This window comes from Amblyomma maculatum, chromosome 10, assembly GCF_055883805.1.
Source record: "Amblyomma maculatum isolate TAMU_Amacu chromosome 10, ASM5588380v1, whole genome shotgun sequence".
Classification (NCBI taxonomy): Eukaryota; Metazoa; Arthropoda; class Arachnida; order Ixodida; family Ixodidae; genus Amblyomma; species Amblyomma maculatum.
This window is the reverse complement of record NC_139353.1, coordinates 44,331,826-44,352,806: the sequence shown is the minus strand read 5'-3', so window position 1 is coordinate 44,352,806 and position 20,981 is coordinate 44,331,826. Positions and strand designations below refer to the sequence as shown.

The window sequence follows — 20,981 nt, the reverse complement described above, 5'->3', positions numbered from 1 at the left end:
AATCGGCGATGGTTACTCGGGCAGTGCATCGTCCGATCGGCGTCATAAGGTGACCGCCAGCAGTACGAATTTGCGGCCCCAGCCATTCAGTTTTCACCTTAGAGAGCCGATCTGCGAAATTTTTGCTTATTATTGAGAAGTCTGCTCCGGTGTCTACCAAAGCTGTTACTGGGTGTCCGTCGACGAGAACGGAAAGGTCGGCGCTAACAACTTGATCGGCTTGAGGTTGATTGGGAGTTTCGGATTCATGTGGCGGCGGCGGCATCCTAGTCACAGCATCGGACTGAGTCGTCACGGGGGGGTCTTCGGGATATCGGTTCCGTTCGTCAGCAACCTGCCCCCCTGAGGTCGCCGCCTTCAGTTTCCCCGGTGTGGGCTTGGCGACCGGCGCCTCGGCGCATCATTAAAATCACGGCGGCTAGGTGACGAGTAGCGCGCGGGAGAAGACTGTGTACGGTTGCCTGAAGGGGTTGCACGGGTTGCGAGGTACTCCTCGATTTCTGGAGGGCGTTCGCCGACCCGGGGACGCGGGGAATCCCGAGAAAAACCCCGAAGACCGAGCTCACGGTATGGACAACGACGGTACAAGTGGCCGGGTTCTCCACAGTGGTAGCACAGCGGCCGTTGGCGAGGAGTGCGCCAGACGTCTGCCTTCCGAACCGGTGGCTGCATGACGGGGCTCTGCTGGGGCGGTGGCTGGTAGGAAGGCTGGTAGTATAGTGGCTGAGGAGCGGACGGCTGTATGACGAGGCTCTGCTGGTATGGCGGCTGGAAGGACGGTTGGTAGAACGGTGGCTGCAAAGTGGGTGGCGGCTGTGCTTCGAATCGAAGCTGTTGCGCAGGAGGCACTGCAGGCCGACGAAGAGCCGCTGCGTAGTTCATAGAACGTGGCTCCGACGGTGACTCAGGCGGGGACAATGTCTGACGTATTTCTTCCCGCACGGCTTCGGTGACAGCCACGGCAGTCGGGTTAGGCGATCCAAGGTTGAACTTGAGGAGCTCCTCGCGAACTACCTCGCGGATCAGCTCACGCAGAGAGTGATCGTCAGTGGATCCGTTCAATGTGGCCACACTGCTGAAGGGCTGACCACAGGCAGACTCTGTGCGCCGGTATCTTTGCTGCAGGGCTCGCTCAATGAGGGTAGCTTCATTGATGAAGTCCGCGACGGTTTGAGGTGGACTCCGAACCAGACCAGCGAAGAGGGGTTCTTTTACACCCTGCATCAGGTGGCGCAACTTCGCTGATTCCGTCATGTCGGGATCAGCCCGTCGGCAAAGACGCGTCACGTCCTCAGCGAACATGGCCACGCTCTCGTTTGGTAGTTGGACACGAGCTTCTAGGAGGCGGCGTGCGCGATCACGGCGGTCATGGCTGGAAAAAGTGTCCCGCAGCTGCTGGCGAAAGGAATCCCAGCTTTGAAGACTGGCTTCCCTATTCTCATACCATGTTTTGGCGCAGTCCTCAAGGGCGAAGTACACATTGTGCAGCTTCTGAGCAGGGCTCCACTGATTGAATTGCGCCACTCGCTCGAACTGGTCGATCCAGTCGTCGACATCTTCCCCAGTAGCGCCATGGAAACTGGGGGGCGTACGAGGCTGCTGAAGCAGCAACTGGTGCTGACTTGCCTGTGCCATTACAGAAGTCTCGAACTGCTGATCAGCTGGCGTCGGTTCAGGTAGAGGGGCAAATTCCGGCGCCAGACCTCGGAGGCGACGGCTGCAGCGATGAACGGGTGTCGACACGAGCGGAAGCCGGTTGGGACTCGATGAGCGGCTGCGAGAGGCCCGAGACATGTAATTCAAGGCCTCACCTCCACCAGTGTCACGTAGCCGTTTAGGCCCGTAACCAGAAGGTTGGTTTTAATAGGGGGGGTTGACCTAGAAGGCACAGAAGAGTAGGTCCAGAGAGAGCACTGAGAGACAGCAGCCGACTTCAGCTTCTTCTCGAACGCCACGAGACCACTTCTTCCAGTCCGCGCACGAGACTCGATGAGCTGCCGCCTAGCGGCTGCTGTTGCACACGCTACAATATATTTTAGGGATTTTAGTGATTTTAGGTGAAGGTTGCGATATGATTAGCGCGCGCGCGCGCGCGCGCGTGTGTGTGTGTGTGTGTGTGTGTGTGTGTGTGTGTGTGTGTGTGTGTGTGTGTGTGTGTGTGTGTGTGTGTGTGTGTGTGTGTGTGTGTGTGTGTGTGTGTGTGTGTGTGTGTGTGTGTGTGTGTGTGTGTGTGTGTGTGTGTGTGTGTGTGGCTTTGCTTTGTTTATTTTCGCTCAGTACAAAAAGAATCTAACAACTTCCTTTCCACTTGCTCGAACATATAAAATAAGGATGTGGGTATGGATCGCACTGGTGCCATGTCGCTCATTCCCTTCTCATTCATAATCAATTATCTTTCAGCCATAAAGACATCGTGCTGCAAATGTTTCAGCGATAGCGAAATTAGTCAAAGCTGAATACTTTCTTCTATGCCTTCCTTGCTTTCGTTCACTCTTAGCTTTCCGGAGAGCGCACAACGTTAATTCTTTACTCGTTCTTTTCTAACGTGACAGTGTTATATATTGGTTCAATATTGGTACTGTAATGGCAATGTATTGGTCCTAAAATGGGCCGGCCAACACTAACACAGTTCCAATATTGGAACAAATTGTTTGTGGTGCCTCTGTCGTTGTTGGCTTTGGGAGCGAAACATCACGGGCAATATTTGGCTGACGATGGCTGGCGACAGCAGCTGACAAGCCCAGGCACTGATTCCATAAGACACGACCTAGTTGGTAGATGAGAATCGAACCCGAGACCTTTGTATCCCGAATCAGACCACGCAAGCCCGCTCGACGTGGCTAAAGCGTGTCTTTTTATGCATATATGTCAGGTGCCCTTGACAAAATATAGGCTGTGACTCAAGTATACTGATAAGTAGGTGTGTGCGAGAGAAAATAGAGGCACAAATTAAGCGATTAGTGATTAAGCAAGTAGCAAGTTGCATGTACACAAACGGGAACCCCCATTAGAGCTGGAAAACTGAACCATTACCACTTGACGTCATACATTTAAAGGGTCGCTCCTTCGCCATTACCGCGCGCCGGGGTGGCGCAGTGGTTACGGCGCTCGACTACTGTTCCCAAGGGTGCGGGATCGAATCCCAGCCTCGGAGGCCGCTATTCGGTGGAGGCGAAAAGCAAGGCGCCCGTGTGCTGTGCGATGTCAGTGCATGTAAGAACCCCAGGTGGTCGAAATTTCCGGAGTCCTCCACTACGGCGTCTCTCATAGCCTGAGTTGCTTTGGGACGAAACCCCACAAACCAAACCAACCAAACTAAACCTTCGCCATTGTGTGAGCATGATACCGCAGCATGTGGACAACTCACTCGAAGCACGCATAATAGCAGCTGGTTGGTTTTAATTGATAGCATGCATGCATCTACATAGCGAGAGGTAACGGGTTTGACAGCATAGCCGCGATTGCATAATTCTGATGGATATATGGCGAATGAAAGGAGCTTATCCTTATCGGTGTGTATAACTTGTTAGTACGCCCAGAAGAGCACTGAGGTGCTCGAGATATGTCTGCCCAATATTTCAGAACGGTGTACCTTCCTTCTCAGCACTGAGGCCGCTAATGGCGATTCCCACAGCTGCGTCACTCAGGACAGCTCTCAGGGAGTTCCTTAATGAACGAAAGAAGTAAGAGAATGAATATGTGGATATTGTGTCGCCTTATTTAGGGTGTGGATAACTGTATATCCGCCGTTTCTAAACGACAGTGCAAAGAAAGCATATGGGGTGGATTTTATTTTTATTCCGCAAACATGCCATACGGTATGAAAATCGTGTAAAACATTTTATTGAAGTAACGGTATAGAAGTCACCTCTTCTGATTGTTGTCGGTCAGCCACAGAGAAATCGCCTTCCCTTGTCGCCATTAGAAGTCTCACTACCTGTAGAATCTGCGTCCCTGGCCTAATCCGCAATAGGTGGCGAACCTCTGCAACCGATGTGGAACACTTCGGGCAGGTAGTTCACTCCTTCCATTCTTGAGAGCCCCATCATCACGTGTCTGGAGTAGGGGCAGCCTCACTCCTCGTGCTTCTAACGGATGCCTTTTGAAGGAGGTATAGAAAGTGCACAGGGGAATGAGTGAGAGCACCCATATAGGCTATTCTTCCTACTCTATGGCGCTAAGATAGGCGAGAGTGGAGCGGGTATCAAAAGGAAAAGGGGAGGGGTATAGGGGGGGGGGGGGGGAGGGGCCATTAGCGTTTGGAACTTCGTGAGCAAACTCGTTAACTTTTCTCGGCTCAGCGTTCTCAGCACAGTCTTATGTTTATCTATAGGTGCGTACTTTGTTTTCTTATTGAGGACATGCATGGATCTTCGGATTACACATATATTGTCTTCGTCCGACACTCGTTTAGTTTTTGTTTTTAGGTGGCAAAGGAGTCCCTATATGTGGGCTTCTGTTGCTGACTAGTTTATTTATGGCTTCCACAGCATAACGAATTCATCACAAGCAGGTCTGAATGTTCTGATATATGTACTCATTTTGTATTGTTGGATCTGTCTGAGTCCGTATATATACAATACAGGTTTGCAATACAGGTATGCAATACAGATGTTTTTGTCACCTTGTTTACGTCGTTAGAGCCGTGAAGCCATTAATTGGTGTCAACACCGTCGCTGCATTACACAAGGATGCTATGCTTCGGCACAAGGTATTTTTGATTCAGATTTCCTGTTGCCCCTAAATCTTCAATTACTTCTGTCAGGGTGCTCATCTGTGCAAATTCGTCAAGGATATGAATGGGGGTAAGTTATGGTATAAGGCAGTGATGGGGCGCATTGCGCTTCTATTTATTCTTTTCAAATCCGCCACTGTCATCTCGTCTGTATTTTGAATTGTATACATACCCTGGTATTGTATCCTGGGCTGGCACCGATTGTACAAGATGTCTTGCCATTTTCGTTCGGGTTCCTCGATCTTCACTCGAGGAAATACGTTTTATCAAGAATCGCTGCTTTCATCCTTAATGGGGTAATTGTGTTCATGTGCAAGTTATGAATACCTATATATTCCAAGGGCTCTTAACGCGTCCACATCTATAGTGGCAATTGTCAACTTTTATAATAAGAGTTGCCAGTGGGCACAAGGCGATCTTATGGCCAATTTTATCTATCAATAGAAATATATCATGACTAATCAGCTTCAAGGTTACGACTAATCTTTAATTTGCTTTTCATTCGATAACTGCTCTACCTGGAATATGAAATACAGGAAGTTTAAGCGCGAAAGCGCGCTTACGATCGTCAGAGCCGAGCAAAACATTCTTGGGCCTTGCTGGTTGCCGTAGCAACTGTGACGTCCATGATAGGCCTAACCTCTAGCTTTGGGTTAGAGATCAGCAGGTGGCAGAAAGTATTCCGTAATTTTCCACCTGTTTCTTTTTGCATTCCCACCTGCCGCCCCCTTTCCTCGTAGTACGGTTAAGGTGTCCACCGAGAAGTGAGACAAACAATACTATTTTGGTTTGGTTTGGTTTGTGGGGTTAAACGTCTCAAAGCGACTCAGGCTACGAGAGACGCCGTAGTGGAGGACTCCGGAAATTTCGACCACCTGGGGTTCTTTACCGCACACTGACATCGCACAGCACACTGGCGCCTTGCTTTTCGCCTCCACCGAAAAGCGGCCGCCTTTCCTCAAAACAAGCCAATTTTCTTTTCGGGGAATGCACACTGCTCGACTACTGACTGAACCGTAATACTCGGGTTCGAACCCGGCCGCCGGCTGCTGTGTTTCGATTGAGGCACAACGGAGAGGCATCTGTGTGTCGTGCGTTCTGTAAGTGCACGTTAAAGACTCCCAAGTGGTCGAAATTATTCCGCAGCCCTCCACTACGGCACCTCTTCATCTCTTTCTGCTGTCACTCCCATCTTCCTCCCTCCTTTTGCGGCGCGGTTCAAGTGTCCAGAAAGAAAGTATGACAGATACCGCGCCTTTGCATTCCCATAAACCAATTTACATTTACTTTGCCTAATATGTGCCTGTCTCTGAATGATGAACTGCCAAGCAAAACCACGCCAAACAATTCCGAACTAATCGGATTTCAACCCCTGCAAACGTTTAGCTCTTCCGTTATGCTCTCTGCTGAAATACAATGTAATCGATTACCTTTGTTCGCCATTCGACGTAAACAATATTTTATTCTGAGCGGTTAATGCCTAATATAGGATGTGTCCGTATACGGAAAAGTTCATGTCTGCGTGGCCATGCGTTTTAACGCATCATTTTCGGGTTTCATTATTTGCTATCGCCGACGCTTACTCTTCTCCATGTTCAGCATGCTTTGCCAGCTAGCTCCGGTGACTGTCCAAGGGCGGCTCGCATCTTCCTGTTCCGACGGTCGCTCAAGCTCATCCTAGCAGGAAAGTAAACGAAGGAAGGAAGTTCGAGCGTATGAGGGAATGTATGCAATCCTCATCCAAGGCTTAGGGAAGGCAGCGCTTGCTTCTTGCATGGTAGCCCCTGTGTTGAAGCACGCGCGAACGAGGGCATTGTGGTGGGGGGGGGGTTAACTGTATACGCAGTCAGAAGTGGATGGGAGGGGGGGGGGGGGGTCGGTATTACGAAGGCGGGGCGTCAGGCCAGCGCGGGGCGTGGTCTTGCGCGCTACGCACCGCCCGGAAGAAAGGAGGGAAGCGTGCCGGCGCGCTCTGCCGTAGCGCAACCGGCAGTTCGCCTCCTCTTCATCGAGCGTTCCGTCAGCGGTGGCTAGCGGTGGCGCTGCAGCCGCTGGCGCAGTCCTACCTCCCGAGAGCCGTTCCTTTTCTTTTCTTTCTTATTTGCTTTCTTCCTTGGCGGACACCTCCCCCTCCTCGCTCGGAGCCAGCGCGACGTTGCGCCGTTCGCGCCGGGCCGTTGGCGACGCTCAGCTCGGAGACGAGCGCGCCCGAGCGCGTTACCGGAATCCGCAGCTCTCCGCGCTCCCCGGATAGCGCTGCTGCTGCTGCTGCTGCTCGCGCAGCTCACCGCAAAAGCGCGGCAGCGGCTCTCGTGCCTTCCTCCTTTTCCTCCTTGCCGGCGCCGCCGCGTTCACTCTCCTCCTCCTTGCGTTGCTCCGTGGTTGGAGCGAGAAGCACCGGTAGCCGGAGAGTCGCGCCTGCGATCCAACCCAGTGGAGCGGCGAGCCCTTCCTTGAACACGCGCGCGCATCTCACGAGGAACCCGGGATTTATACACATACTGTTCAGCGCTGCGTGCGGCCGGGTCCCCACAGCGATTTGTGCCGTCTTATATTCGCCTTGGTATTCTTCCTTACGTCTGTGCCTGGTGCTTCGAAGTGTTTCTACGGAAGAAGCCCTGCTCGTCACGGGATCATATTCCTTTCCAACGTGCGTGTGTCGCGTGTACATCATCGGCGGCTCGTGTGTTGTGGTCCAGCAGCGATGAAGAAGAACCCGAGGATGTGAGAGGTCTCCGCGTCATCGGCATCATCTTCACCATCGTGGCGTCATGCAAGCGGCGAGGACAGCGATCGGCGGTGTGCCGGTAGTGACGGCGGCGGCTGCTACAACGCCTGTGGCTCTGTGCGGACGACCACCCAGCAGTGGCGGCGCAAGGCGGCGGTTGCAACAGGTGTGTCACCGGTACCAGTGCGTGCCGAGGTTGCGGATCCTCTTTGTTTGTTCTTTATTTTTTTTTATTTTGCAGCGCTGCGTGCGCTCACGTGCTTGCATGTGACCGGTGGCGGGCACGACTTAACACGTGACCCGACTTCCATTCTGCCCCCTGGTATGGTTCACACGTGCGCTTGTAAACACTGAGAGGACAGGGGAGGCCTGGGCTGTATGAAGTACGATAGAAGAATACGAACTGTAGGGATTATTGGATATGTTTCTTAAACACCAGATGGCTATAGGTCTGAACACAGATATACTTTGACGTCATCGTAAGTAGAGGTCAATCCAATGCAGGACACGAGCCTCTCGCGGTGGCCTCAGCTTACTCACTCTCAGCAATATACGGGATCTTGGTATTCCAAAGTATTTTGTACCTGGGACTGTTAGCCACCCTTGGTTATGGTTCCACAAAAGTATAAAACAGCAGGGTGTAGAATTTGCACGCAGATGCTCAAGAAAGACGTGCACAACAGACAGAAGAGCGCGGGCAAGACAACAGAAAAGTATGGTGGTGAAAGCTTTTTGCAGAAACAAGCGCGAAAGTTAACGCAGTATAATGCACATACCAGTTAACTTAGTCATCATCATCATCATCAACCTGACTCTACCCACTGCAGGGCGAAGGCCTCTCCCATATTTCTCCACTTGCTGCTGCATCCAGTTAACTTAGTAAGAAAAGCTAAAGGCACTCATGACAGGTGCAAATAAAAACCTGATGGTGTTTGTAGTTGGTATCACAGCAGGAAAAGCGGTCCCTTAGTGACATATTTCACATCTCCCGTGCATGTATACTTCCACCAGGTGTTTTAAATTTCGGCGCCATGTTCATGTTTGCAGAGCACAGTAATGCTGCTATACGTGCATGCGTTTAAAGCGAAAGCCTTTAAGCTCTCATCGTTGTTAGCAGGAGCTGTCGGCAGAGGCTGTCACACTTTCGAGGGAGATAGTTAAAAATAAAGAAATAAAACTTGTCTCCACCGGGAATCGAACTTCCATCCCTTGGATCCCCAGTCGAGCGCTTTACCAACTGCGCCACGCCCCCTTTTTTTCTTCTTTATTTCCTGGTAACAATGAAAATTACATTCCTCTCCAACTTCCCATAACCCTATCCTAATTACTATTTCCCATTACCCTACAACCCATCCCTTCCGCTACTTCCCAGGGGAGATACTATAGAAGTCTTAGATACTCGCTGTGAACGCAGAGAAAACTTCAAATGGAAACTATTGCGGTGCAACGGATGCTTAGACCTTTTGTATCAATATGTTCATAAAAATTATAGGAACATAGTTCCACATATAGTTTGCTTCACAAATATTTTAAGAAATTATGCAGAGCATTGGTTTTCTATGGCAGATTCAACTATGCGCTGAAAGTTTTTAAAGCAAATTTTCGGTACGCGTTAGAAGCTCATAGACCATTTCCATCAACATGTTCATAGCAGTATCTTACATATCGCACAATTAGCTCACGTTTATATATGTTCCAGAAAGTTGGACTTGCGACTGTCGCCTGCTTGAATTACTATTAAACTTGCCCAGTCAAAAAACGTTGATCACAAAGGAAACCGGTGAAGGCGCTCCTGAAGGACTCAGGCTTGAGTTCCCGAAGATAAACTTTAGGTGTGAGTCCGCTTATCGTAGCGACCTATGGACACATGAAAAACTAATATTGCCACTCTTTCTTTCGTTTTACTGCCTTTGTTCCCCTCCCCATGTGTATATAGTTAGATGGTAACCTATATATTGGGCATCGCCTATAATGAACCTCTCTGCCTTCCTTTCCATTCTTCTCGCTCTTCCACGGCGAGGTTTGTGATATTGCATCACGATGAAAGTCATATGCCCCGGCTCCTGTCATCTTCTTCATGAAGTACGGGGCGACGACGAAGGGGAGTCGAGTTCGACAGCTGATAATCGATCTGAGAAAATTACACAGTATACTCGTCCGGAGTAGTAGTAGTAGTAGTAGTAGTAGTAGTAGTAATAATAATAATAATAATAATAATAATAATAATAATAATAATAATAATAATAATAATAATAATAATAATAATAATTGGTTCACAGGAAGGGAAAGGTGCAGTATGTCACACTTGCTCTGTGGACACCTGAACCGCGCCCTAAGGGAAGGGATGAACGTGGGAGTGAAAGTGGATAGAGAGAAAGGGGAGCCGTAGTGGAGGGCTACGGAGTAATTTCGACCACCTGGGGATCTTTAACGTGCGCTGACATCGCACAGCACACGGACGCCACGGAGTGCATGTCCAGGACTCTTCGACAGCACAAGGACTCCCTGAGGATGCTAAATGGTTCTCCTCATTCAATATGCAAAACACGCCAAGGACGCCGGAAACTGCAGTGCGACATCGGTTATCGATCATTTATGCTGTCATGGGCATAAAGTATATATATATATATATATATATATATATATATATATATATATATATATATATATATATATATGTGTGTGTGTGTGTGTGTGTGTGTGTGTGTGTGTGTGTGTGTGTGTGTGTGTGTGTGTGTGTGTGTGTGTGTGTGTGTGTGTGTGTGTGTGTGTGTGTGTGTGTGTGTGTGTGTGTGTGTGTGTGTGTGTGTGTCGCACCACTTAGGTTGTCGGCCCAACCGACTCTCGTAGATGTATACAGGCGAGTAGGCGTGTTTCTGACTGAGGGTCGCACACGTATTTCGCGTCACGTTTGACACGTGCGTACACGTTTCTATACGTGTGTACCGCTACGGACAAAAGCACCCAAACGGGGCATTTCATATACGCACCGTTGGTTAATGGAGGTTGCACGTTTATCATCTCTGGTCACCGGCTATCACCATCACGTGCTGTGCCGCGCTCTTGTCGTTGGTATACATTTGAAATTAACGCAAGCGTGTCGTTATGTATTATCTCCATTAACCGGAACAATTTCATGTCGTTGCATAAAGTGGCAAAGAAAAGGCCATCGTGGTGAGTCGGCTTGTCTGCAAGGCCTTTCCTACGTTATATGATCATTAAGGTGCGGCAGGCTGAAAGCACAAAGCCAAGCTGATCGATTGATTTATAGGAAAGGAAAGGCGCGGTAACTGTCTCACTTGTTTTCTGTGGACACCTCAACCGCGCCGTAATGGAAGGTAGGAAGGTGGGAGTGAAAGTGAAAGAGATAAAGAGGGACCGTAGTGGAGTGCTACGGAGTAATTTCGACCCCATGTGAATCTTTAACGTGCGCTGACATCGCACAGCACACGGACGCCTCTTCGTTTCGCCTAGGCTTGCATCACAATAGGCAAGGGCAATATACGCGGAATCTCGGTCATTTGCCTGCACATTATTTGATTTATAGAAGGAACGTCCGATAGCATGAAGGAACGTCCGTTCTAGTCCGTGGAAAGCGGACAATGGCGCATTTCCAGATCAGCCATCACCTAACTTGATGAGAAATCAATGCCAGAATTCTGGGACGGTCACGGGAAAGTACGAAAACGGGTTTCGTTGCCTCTACTGTACCTGACCATTGTTCATTCTCATTGGACCTATAACCGGAAAAACAAGTTAAGCGCTCAGTGTAAAGGTACAATAATGGGATGACGATATATAAACAAAAACACTGTAATGTGATAAAAGTATACCCATAGGAATATAGTTTTGTTTCAGCGTTTCTGAAGACTTTCCAACAGGATGACGGCCCAGCACATTTTCTGCGCATATTGCATACTGATTTCAATCGACTGTGCTATTCAATGACCATATTGAAAAAGAAAAAAAAAAAGGCATATAGTGTAGGCCCTGCGTGTGCTCAGTTGAAGGTGCTTTTGCGCTCACATCATTACAGGGCCTCTGAATTCTCAGCATAATTTTTTAAAGCTTATCGTTCTCCACAATTCTTGACACCTCTTCACAGTTGTGTCTGTGAATTCAGCCGTGTGCGTCCATTCGTTTCATCTTGGATTGTTTTGGCAGGAAGTACTTAATTCTGTAGCTTTCAGAAGAACTTAGTCTTTTCATTAGACACATGAAAAATAAGTAATCACGTTATAACTACGTGCAGGACGGCCCATTTTCGTGTATAGAAATTTAGTCTAGCTGAAACAAAAATTATAGAATCATGCGTCATCACGTTTTCATAAATGGAAACTTAGAGCGAATCATTTCTTATAAAAAAACTGGAATGCTTGACCGGTGTGATTTCTGTTTCAGTTAAATCACGTAAGTTCTGAAGCAACAGAAGCCAAGAAAAACAAGTGGTATAAAAAAATAATAACAAATGAACAGCCAGGGGTTGCGAGAGCATTTACAAGCAATTTTTATTCGCCAAACTGCCTCTCCCGTCGACAAAATCTGACTAAAGAAGCAAATAGGTATAACCAACATTCTAGACTTACTCTTTTCCGAGGCAGCCAGACAGACTTGTTTATTCGGCATGCAGCCAGGCGCGTTTGTTTTTTGTTTTTTTTTAGAAATATTTGCATCGCCATCAGCTTCAGAGTTGCAAATCTAGTTCGACCCTCTCCGCATGTATTATTCACCCTTAAACTGTCACCGAGTCCTTGAGTTGTGTTGACTCGTGGTATAGCAGCCGCGAATGGGTGTCAGCACTAATAGGAATATATATATCATCGAGACGCAAGTGAATAACGCCTGGAAACTTAGCTCCCACCACTCCTCTTTTTATCTTTGAATCAATGTTTACCTATTTACGAAGGAAGCCAACAGTCACTAACGCTAAGGAAAACATAGGTAATTTTCTTGGTATCATTCATCACTGTAAAATAATGCGGTCATGGAGATAAACTTATTTGAAAATGGAAGAAAAAACAACCTGCTCCCTCGGATGGATCCGAACCCACGGCCTCTGAATTTCGCGTTCCGTGCTGTACAGATATACGGCCGCGACTGTTCAATCTTCTGTACTTCGCAGGTGTTCTATGTCTTATTTAACAATGATCTTGAGAATGTTCTCAAGCGCCATGTTTGTGCGACGGAAACAGCACGTCCACTATTACTGCGGATATCGCGTGGAACATGATCTCTCGGCGAGGTTGGGAGCTGTGGAATAATCTTCTTACGCGATCTATAGCATCAACACTGCCAAAATAAAGGAGCTCGCCTGGTTATTCAGCAATGTACCGGTTAACCCACGTGACTTGGGCCAAGGTTTTAAAAATCAACCGCACTTTGGACGCAAATAGGTCCGGAGGCAAAACGTTGGTACTAGACCTTATTATTAAAGCTATTTTTTGTTTTTCCCCTATACTGACGAATTTTGTGTAATTACTCAACATTTAAACTATTGGTTGCAGACCCCAAGCGTGCTATGCAAAGTTGTTGAGCACCTTCAGAAACCGGTCAGGATATTGTTTACTACACAATATTATTTCACGTGGTATTTGCTTTTTTTTTGTTCTTCGCGTAGCGAAGAAAGGCAGCGAAATGTTAAATAAGGCACGTGACAGGGCACTGGCGCATCGCTATTGTGCTGCACTAGAACATACAATGGATGGACAAGGTCGGCTCTAGTGTCACTATCGTCGAGGATTTGCACTCGTCGGGAAAAGTTCCCTCAGACCAGTGTTCATTGATGTAAGAAAGAAGAGTTTCTTTGTCGGGGTCGGGAAGGTTTCGAAGAATAGTGTAGGTGAGTAGGTCCTCACCTGGTGTCGAGGAGCAGAAATTTTGTGCGAGAGCAAATTCAAGTTCGTTGAGAGAGAAGGGTTTGTCGAGGTCTGCTTGAGAGGCGCCAGTGTAAGCTGGATAGGTTGATAGAAGAGGTGGAGGAATGTAGAGGTTCGAAAGAGTCTCCTCTAATTGAGCGGGACCTAGGGATAGAAGTTTATCGATAATGGAGGTATACGGTGGGGTTGGGGACCGAGAAGGGAGCGGAGGATATGCCAGGTGGATTTTCGGTGGAGGGTGCCATTGATGCGGTTACAAACTTTATCCCAATTAGATGCTTCAAGGGTCGAACAGTATAGTGTGTTATGTCAGAGTGTAGTCGGTCTAGTGTTTGTTTGAGTTGGAGGTTGTGTGGCTGTTGTCTGATTCTTCTAAGGAGTCGCTTGCGCCACTTCCACAGGCGGGTTAGGTGTGGGTCAGGAGTTACAGTGGGTGCAGAATACTTTTTTTTTTTTTTTTGTCGTAGTTGCAGATTGTCGCGCCGAATGAAGAGATTGGAGCCAATCATGATATGGTGGAGTTTGGGATGAGGTGGAAGTGCGGCTTTTGCGGAATGCTTCGCAGTTTGTGAGGTGTCGGGTACTTTTCCGGTGGTGTGGAGGGAAATCGAGAGATAACAGTATGATATAGTGATCGCTGAGGAGCTGTGCGTTCGTGTTTTGCCAGGTGATGTGTGTGGAGCCTAGAAATACCGCGAGCAGTGGACGGGTTTTGTGTGCTTGTGACTGTGCGTGTGGGCGTGTCAGGAGTGTTGAGTACGGTGAAGTGATTCTGCGTAGTATGCGTGCGGCCTGGCCGCGTATAGTATGCGGCCAGGCGGTATATGTAGTCGGATAGCCCCAGCTGACGTGTGGGTCATTGAAATCTCCTGCCAGTAGCAGCTCGTGGGTGGGAGCTATAGGGATGCACTGAAAGAGAAGAGGGGTTTGAAAAGGCAGTATTTGGTGGGTCTGTTGTAGAGATTGAGGAGGCATATAGGGCGTTGCTTTGGTGAGGGATTAAATACGAAAGCAATGAGACAGGTTTGTAGCACGGTCGGGACTTATCGTGTTCGAACTTGAAGTCTCTACGGATGAAGGAGTATACGGGGGGTTTGGTAGTGTTGGGGGTGTGCAGTCCCGGTGCCCAGGGATGTTAGGAGTGTGGCGTGTTTCTTGAAGATAGAAGGAAAGCAGGTAGAGAAGGGGGAGTGAGAAGTCATTGATACAGAGGGGTTTTATTGCGAACGCAATACTACTATAGGTTTCGAGCCTTCGGCGTGGCGCGGCCGCACCCACGGGACGCTGTGACGTCACACCCCACGTGGCACTAGGGTGAGAGCTGGGCTACCAACTCAAGCGGTCGGCGTAGCGCGGCGGTAGCCACCTCTTATCCACGTGACACACGGGCTGACAGAAGCTGCCAACTTGGGTCTCTCGTTTCACATGGGACGGTTATGCCAGATCCAGCCTGCTATGACCCTGGCATTCACGTTACCCCTATAGGCCACTAAGACACGTTCATGCGGCTTGGTTAAAGCGGGGCTTTATATGTGGGCTGAGGAAGAAGAAAAAGAGAAGAAGAAGAACGCTCGGTCACCGGCAGCTAATGCTTTCACTCAATATTTGGTTCAGCACCATTGAACCCTTGTAATGTTTTTTTCGAGGGAAGCGACGCTGTAGGTGGGCTCCTCGATTCGGCAGACGAGGGTGGAGACAATGGAGAGAACATTAGAAACAAGGGTTTCGAGGGTGGAAACACGCTGGGTGATTTCGGTCAGTTGTTGCTCACACGGGAGAAGACGGTTATATTGCAAAAGCAATACTACTCTAGGTTTCTAGCCTTCAGCGTGGCGCGGCCGCACCCACGTGACGCTGTGACGTCACACCCCACGTAACACTAGGGTGAGAGCGGAGCTACCAACTCAAGCGGTCGGCGTAGCGCGGCCGCACCCACGATGAGGGCTAAAAAGCATTCAACTTCGCTTACGCTCCTCGCCGCTCCGGCAGCTTTTTGATCCCAAAGTTCGCCATAACTCGACTCCATGACTCGACAGTGTCTACATGCTTTTAGACAAGCGGGTCAAGCGAGTTAAAGCGACCCGCTCCGCGCCTATTTTACTCGACCCGACTGCGTATACATGAACCCGACAACTGTTCTTTTACTCGACAGGCTTACTCGACCCGACCCTGTCGAGTCCATGTATACAGGGCTCATGCTGTGCTGCGGGGCTACGAGGCATACGAGGGCGCGGCGGTCGCTTCGGATTTTCGAACAGCCGCTGACACGCAATACGGAACGGCACCGGGTTATACTTGGTGTCACGGTGCGGGGTGATGAGGTGACACGCCGGTTGAAAGCTTTCAGGGGTTGGTGGCGCAGAACAGCGATGCGTGCGGATTTGGTCGGAGCTCGACGCGGGTGCTGCTGCTCTGGGTGACGCCACCTGGTGGCCTCCTATCATTATACTTGAAAAATGGCTTTTCGAGGAGGGCGTGACGAATATGAGTCGACTGGAGGAAGATTCTGAATCATATTTTCTAGGCGATAAATTCGTCTTTGAATCGTGTCTCAACGAGCCTGTCTAAATATACATGCATGTTAACTCTCGCTGTTGTGAGCGACCTTTCGCGAGAAGTCTGGTTTAGAATACTATACTGGGCGGGCAGCCGCAAGTGCCAGCCGCCTCGCGAGCACGGCTTTCAAAGCTCGGTCGCCAGCAGCCAAAGATATTGCCCGTCATTCGGTTCAAAGCGTTGAACCCCTCCAATTTTTGAAGTACCCAAAATTTTCTAACCAAAGTTTACTTCGCTTGATATTTCTCTGACTCTTTGACTTGATATTTAGATTCTACGACGAACGCCACAATTTATGTATTTGTATTGGTGTATTTGGCTCAACAAGCTCCTTAAAGCTGTCGCGTTAAAACAAATAGCCTTGTTTGTATTTATAAGTGCGATGGATGTGAATTGACTTCTTCGGCATTTTATTACATGCTACAGCGTTTCGCTTTCGTGATTCTGCATTCTTATTTATTATTTATCGAATTGTAGTCTATTAAACCCGGCTAGAGCAAAGTCACGCAACACCTTAAGCCTGCCCGCATGTATGTATGCGAGCGCCACGATGTGACCCCAAACTTTTTTCAAGGAAACATACAAGATTTGCGCCCGTCTACGTTTCTTTTTCGGAATTTGGGAGGGGGGAGGGGGGGGGGGGGGGAATGCTACAAAATAATTAAAACTTGGAGCATGATGGCTGGTGCGCTTGGTTTTCGCCTATAGAGCTAGCCAAGGTCGGAGAATCAGGGGTGGCTTGGTCCTTTCGCAGTTTTTTCCACTCTCACTTCAAAATATAAGGAATGGTTGATGGAGCTTACAGGGTGGCTCGTGGACTTCCAAAGGTCTTGCTTAGGGTGGCGCTGCTCCAACAGCTAGTAATAATGATTATTATTAATATTATTATGATCATGACAGCTGTTGCTGATGATGACGATGCTGGCTGCCATGAAGATGCATCAGTGGCCAGAAGAAGGCACGAACGAAATGAAGATAGTTAGCATGTGACTTTGGTCATCTCATGAGAAGAAAGGCGTCGCTGGAGAAAGATTTGAGGTTGGGAAAGGTTGAGGGCCGCCGGAGAAGGGGTAGGCAGCGAACGCGATGGTTAGACGGCATCCTCGAGGCGCTGCCTGCAGATGAAGTTATGTGATGTTAGGAAGATACTGAGAGACAGGAAAGCGTGGCGTGATATGATCCATAGGGTCACGAAGAGTCGGACACGACTGAACGACTGAACTGAACTGATAATTATGAGGATTAAATTGGGGAAATGAAGCTAGCTAACAGTCCTTTAGTTGTTAGCCACAAGGAACACTTTTTACTTTCTTCTCTTATTCTTTTAGCGCAGTCTATTCCAACGTATAGCTTCACCCGACATGTGTGTGTGTGTGTGTGAAAAACTTTATTTTAGCGAGGAAGCTTGAGGCAGCCGGGGCAACCTCTCGCAAACCCGACATCATCGAGTCGACTGATCACTTCCTGTAGCAAGCTTGAAATCCCTGTGAAGAGAGATGAGAAAAGAGACAGCGACAGAAAGAGCATTAGTTCCGCTGTTAGCCCCACGAAATGAACCGCGTATACGTATATATAAGGGGCGTATCGAGAACTCCATCCGAGTTTTCTTCGTAAATAATATTTCCACATCTGTTTCTTTTTAGGAATATGTGTGTCAGACAGTAAAATGTTTATTTAGTGCTGAATAAATTTAATTTCAAAATCCTTACTCCCTCCGCAACTCAGCTTGAATAAACTGTGCCTCCTAATGAAGACGTAGTGCGTTTTTATTGAGCGTATACGCGTGCTTGTGGCGTCTACATTCGAAATGACTCCCTGATCGTCACTTGAAATTAATGGTCGTCTATAGCGTAGATGCTGGAAACCATGAGTAGCGAACGTGAAGACAACTGCGCGTCGACAGAGGTGGTGCACCGAAAACTAAAGTAATCTCTCCTGCCAGATAGTAATTAGACATTTTTTTTTTTAATACAGAGTAGCGCGTCCATTTCAGTTCCTGCACCCAAGTATACAACAAAGGAACGCATGCCCCATTTACGGAAATTTTACTGGGCCATGGTTACCACTTCATCCAAGGAATTCAAAACACTGTGGCGCCATCTGGTGACAAACACCAAAAGCATATCATAGGCGATAAGAAATTAACATTGAAATAAAGATTTATCAATGAATTAAAGAAAGAAGGGTTGATTTTGCTGACGGGAGTACTAGATATGATGCAAAATATAATAAAACAAGCGAGCATTCGTCAACGAGTACCGAACACTGGACACTTACGAAAGATAGTGACATTTTTCCACGTGGGATACTACAGTGATAATCACGGCGTTTCGTCGCAAGAGGCCACTTCAGTCGTTTTTATGCGATCTTCCGCGCCAAATTAAAATGATAAATCCTCGTTTCCTGGATATTGTAGTGCTCAATCTATATTATACAAGGCACTATCTTTTTATATAACAATCCCATTACATATTTTGGTCACTGTTCTATTCTTTTAACAATGATTAGAATGTAGTCTTTAAACACATAATGTGTGACGCTAAACAAGCACTCTATGGGTTTATATACTCGCTGTGAAAATCGATGGCGACTGGACGCCGGTTTGATTGAGCAGGTGAGCGAAGGCTTTACGCATACGCGTGCATGTCGGCGGGATAATCTCTTTAGAGCCGAGCACCTGCAGCTGCTACAGCCTTGCCCCTAATGTGTTTTCACTCGAGGGTCCACTTTCACGGCTCGCCGAATGGACTTAGTACGAGCGAGCTCTACAGTGCGTGACGCTAATGGCAGTCGGAGGCTCCCTGTATTATGTCGCGTGCGAGTGCCCCTCTGTATACCATATGGAGGTTAGCAGGAAACGGAAAGCGCACTAAACCTAATCGCGCAATGTGATGTGGACACTTGAGTCGCCTAGAGAGTGTGGAGTAATGAATAAAATAAGTATGTAGGTAGAGCGGTATAGCGAAGGGAACCAAATAAATTTCTACCACTGTGGGTTTATATAATTGGTTTGGTTTGGTTTGTGGGGTTTAACGTCCCAAAGCGACTTAGGCTATGAGAGACGCCGTAGTGGAGGACTCCGGAAATTTCGACCACCTGGGGTTCTTTAACGTGCACTGACATCGCACAGCACATGGACGCCGCTCCGTTTCGCCTCCATCGAAACGCAGCCGCCAAGGCCGGGATTCGATCCCGCTTCCTTGGGCGCAGTAGTCGAGCGCCGTAACCGCTGCGCCACCCCGGCGGGGCGATGTTTTGGTTTGGTTTGGTTTGTGGGGTTTAACGTTCCAAAGCGACTCAGGCTATGAGAGACGCCGTAGTTGAGGACTGCGGAAATTTCGGCCACCTGGGGTTCTTTAACGTTCACTGACATCGCACAGCACACAGGCGCCTTTGCTTTTCGCCTCCATCGCAAATCGGCCGCCGCGGCCAGGATTCGATCCCGCATCCTTGTGTACAGTAGTCGCGCGCCCTGACCACTGCATGCGCCACTGCGGCAGGGCCGAATACTTGTATTCGCGCACGCAGAAATAAGCATGGATTTCAAAAGCAGAATAAGGTTCACTTTGGTTGTGGTCGTGTGCCATATTGTGCTTAGTTTCTTACGGCGTCGTGTTGTTTTATTTTGTAATCTTTTTATTGTATATACATGTAGTATACGTAATATGCTCTAGTATAACTAGAGGGAAAGTACTCGCTTCCGCCTTTAATCAGACAATATTTGTTACACTTCTGACGAGAAAAAAGTTGCAGAATACAGCAGAGCGTGGTCATCTTGTCTTATTTTTTTACCCACGCGCCTTTAATTGTTTCCATTTCTAAATCTCGCAATTAGCGCTTGATCCTTATCGTTGTTATCTGATTTCACTTTTTCACTTGGTACTCGGCATATTTCTTGTGTGGCCTGCAGATAGCTTTTGTTGGTACACATCATATGGGAGTCTAGCAGAGGGTTGTCTCGATTCCGTCATGTGACACCCCACTTGGCGTTTCCAAACAAATCGAAACTATGCACACTCTTACCAGTCGAAACAAACTACAGAACTGTGTCAAAAATACGACAAAATATCCTGTAGTTCTGTCGTAACCATCAGATAAAAAAGTTGCAGAATACAGCAGAGCGTGGTCATCTTGTCTTATTTTTTTACCCACGCGCCTTTAATTGTTTCCATTTCTAAATCTCGCAATTAGCGCTTGATCCTTATCGTTGTTATCTGATTTCACTTTTTCACTTGGTACTCGGCATATTTCTTGTGTGGCCTGCAGATAGCTTTTGTTGGTACACATCATATGGGAGTCTAGCAGAGGGTTGTCTCGATTCCGTCATGTGACACCCCACTTGGCGTTTCCAAACAAATCGAAACTATGCACACTCTTACCAGTCGAAACAAACTACAGAACTGTGTCAAAAATACGACAAAATATCCTGTAGTTCTGTCGTAACCATCAGATTTTTCTGTAGTTCTGTAGTACTTTTTCTGTAGTTCTGTAGTTTTTCTGTAGTACATTTCTGTTGTCTGTAGTTCTGTAGCACTTTTCTATTGTAACTACAGGAATTTCTGATGTTACGACAGAATGTTCTGTTGTCACAACTGGTTTCCCGTCAAAAACCGCACAGACATTCTGTCGTAACATCAGAAAATTTTCTGTAGTTTTTTCCGACTGGGTTTCCATTCGAAAACAGGACAACGGAAATATTCTTTGAGCGACGGTATCCATACTCTACAAAGAAAATGACTATGGAAGATATCGAAGAATGAAGCGACTAGCTAAGTTCACGTTTTTTTTTTCTTTCCACTTGGATTTCTTGCAAAGATAAAGTTGGTTAGAAGATATCTCAGTGCGAGTATCTATTAAGCTGTAAACGACGCACTTTTAAGTCGTTACAGAGTGTACAGTAGTCCTTCATGTTTCCTCAAGCAACTCCTTCGAGCGATACAGCGCACGCCTTGGTAATCTGAGCAAGTCCACGCATTAGAACGTAAAACTTCCCTGCATAGCTGGCGGTCCAGAAAGGGCGCAGATCAGGCGTGACGCGCTCTCTTAAAGCAAGCAGCTAAAAAAATTCAATTTCCTCATTGCGTGG

At 47.9% G+C, this 20,981-nt stretch overlaps 1 protein-coding gene across 2 annotated transcripts in view; it reads left to right on the top strand.

Annotated features, from left to right (window-relative positions):
- Positions 1-20,981, top strand: part of trh (PAS domain-containing protein trachealess) — a 592,592-nt gene that overhangs the window by 142,300 nt on the left and 429,311 nt on the right. Inside the window, exon 1 of one of the 2 annotated variants that reach the window (XM_084582631.1) lies at positions 7,009-7,629. The exons of the other annotated variant lie outside the window; for it this stretch is intronic. The gene's annotated coding sequence lies outside the window, so the exon portion shown is untranslated. Of the gene's footprint in view, positions 1-7,008; positions 7,630-20,981 lie in introns of those variants that run through there. 2 annotated transcript variants of the gene reach the window in all.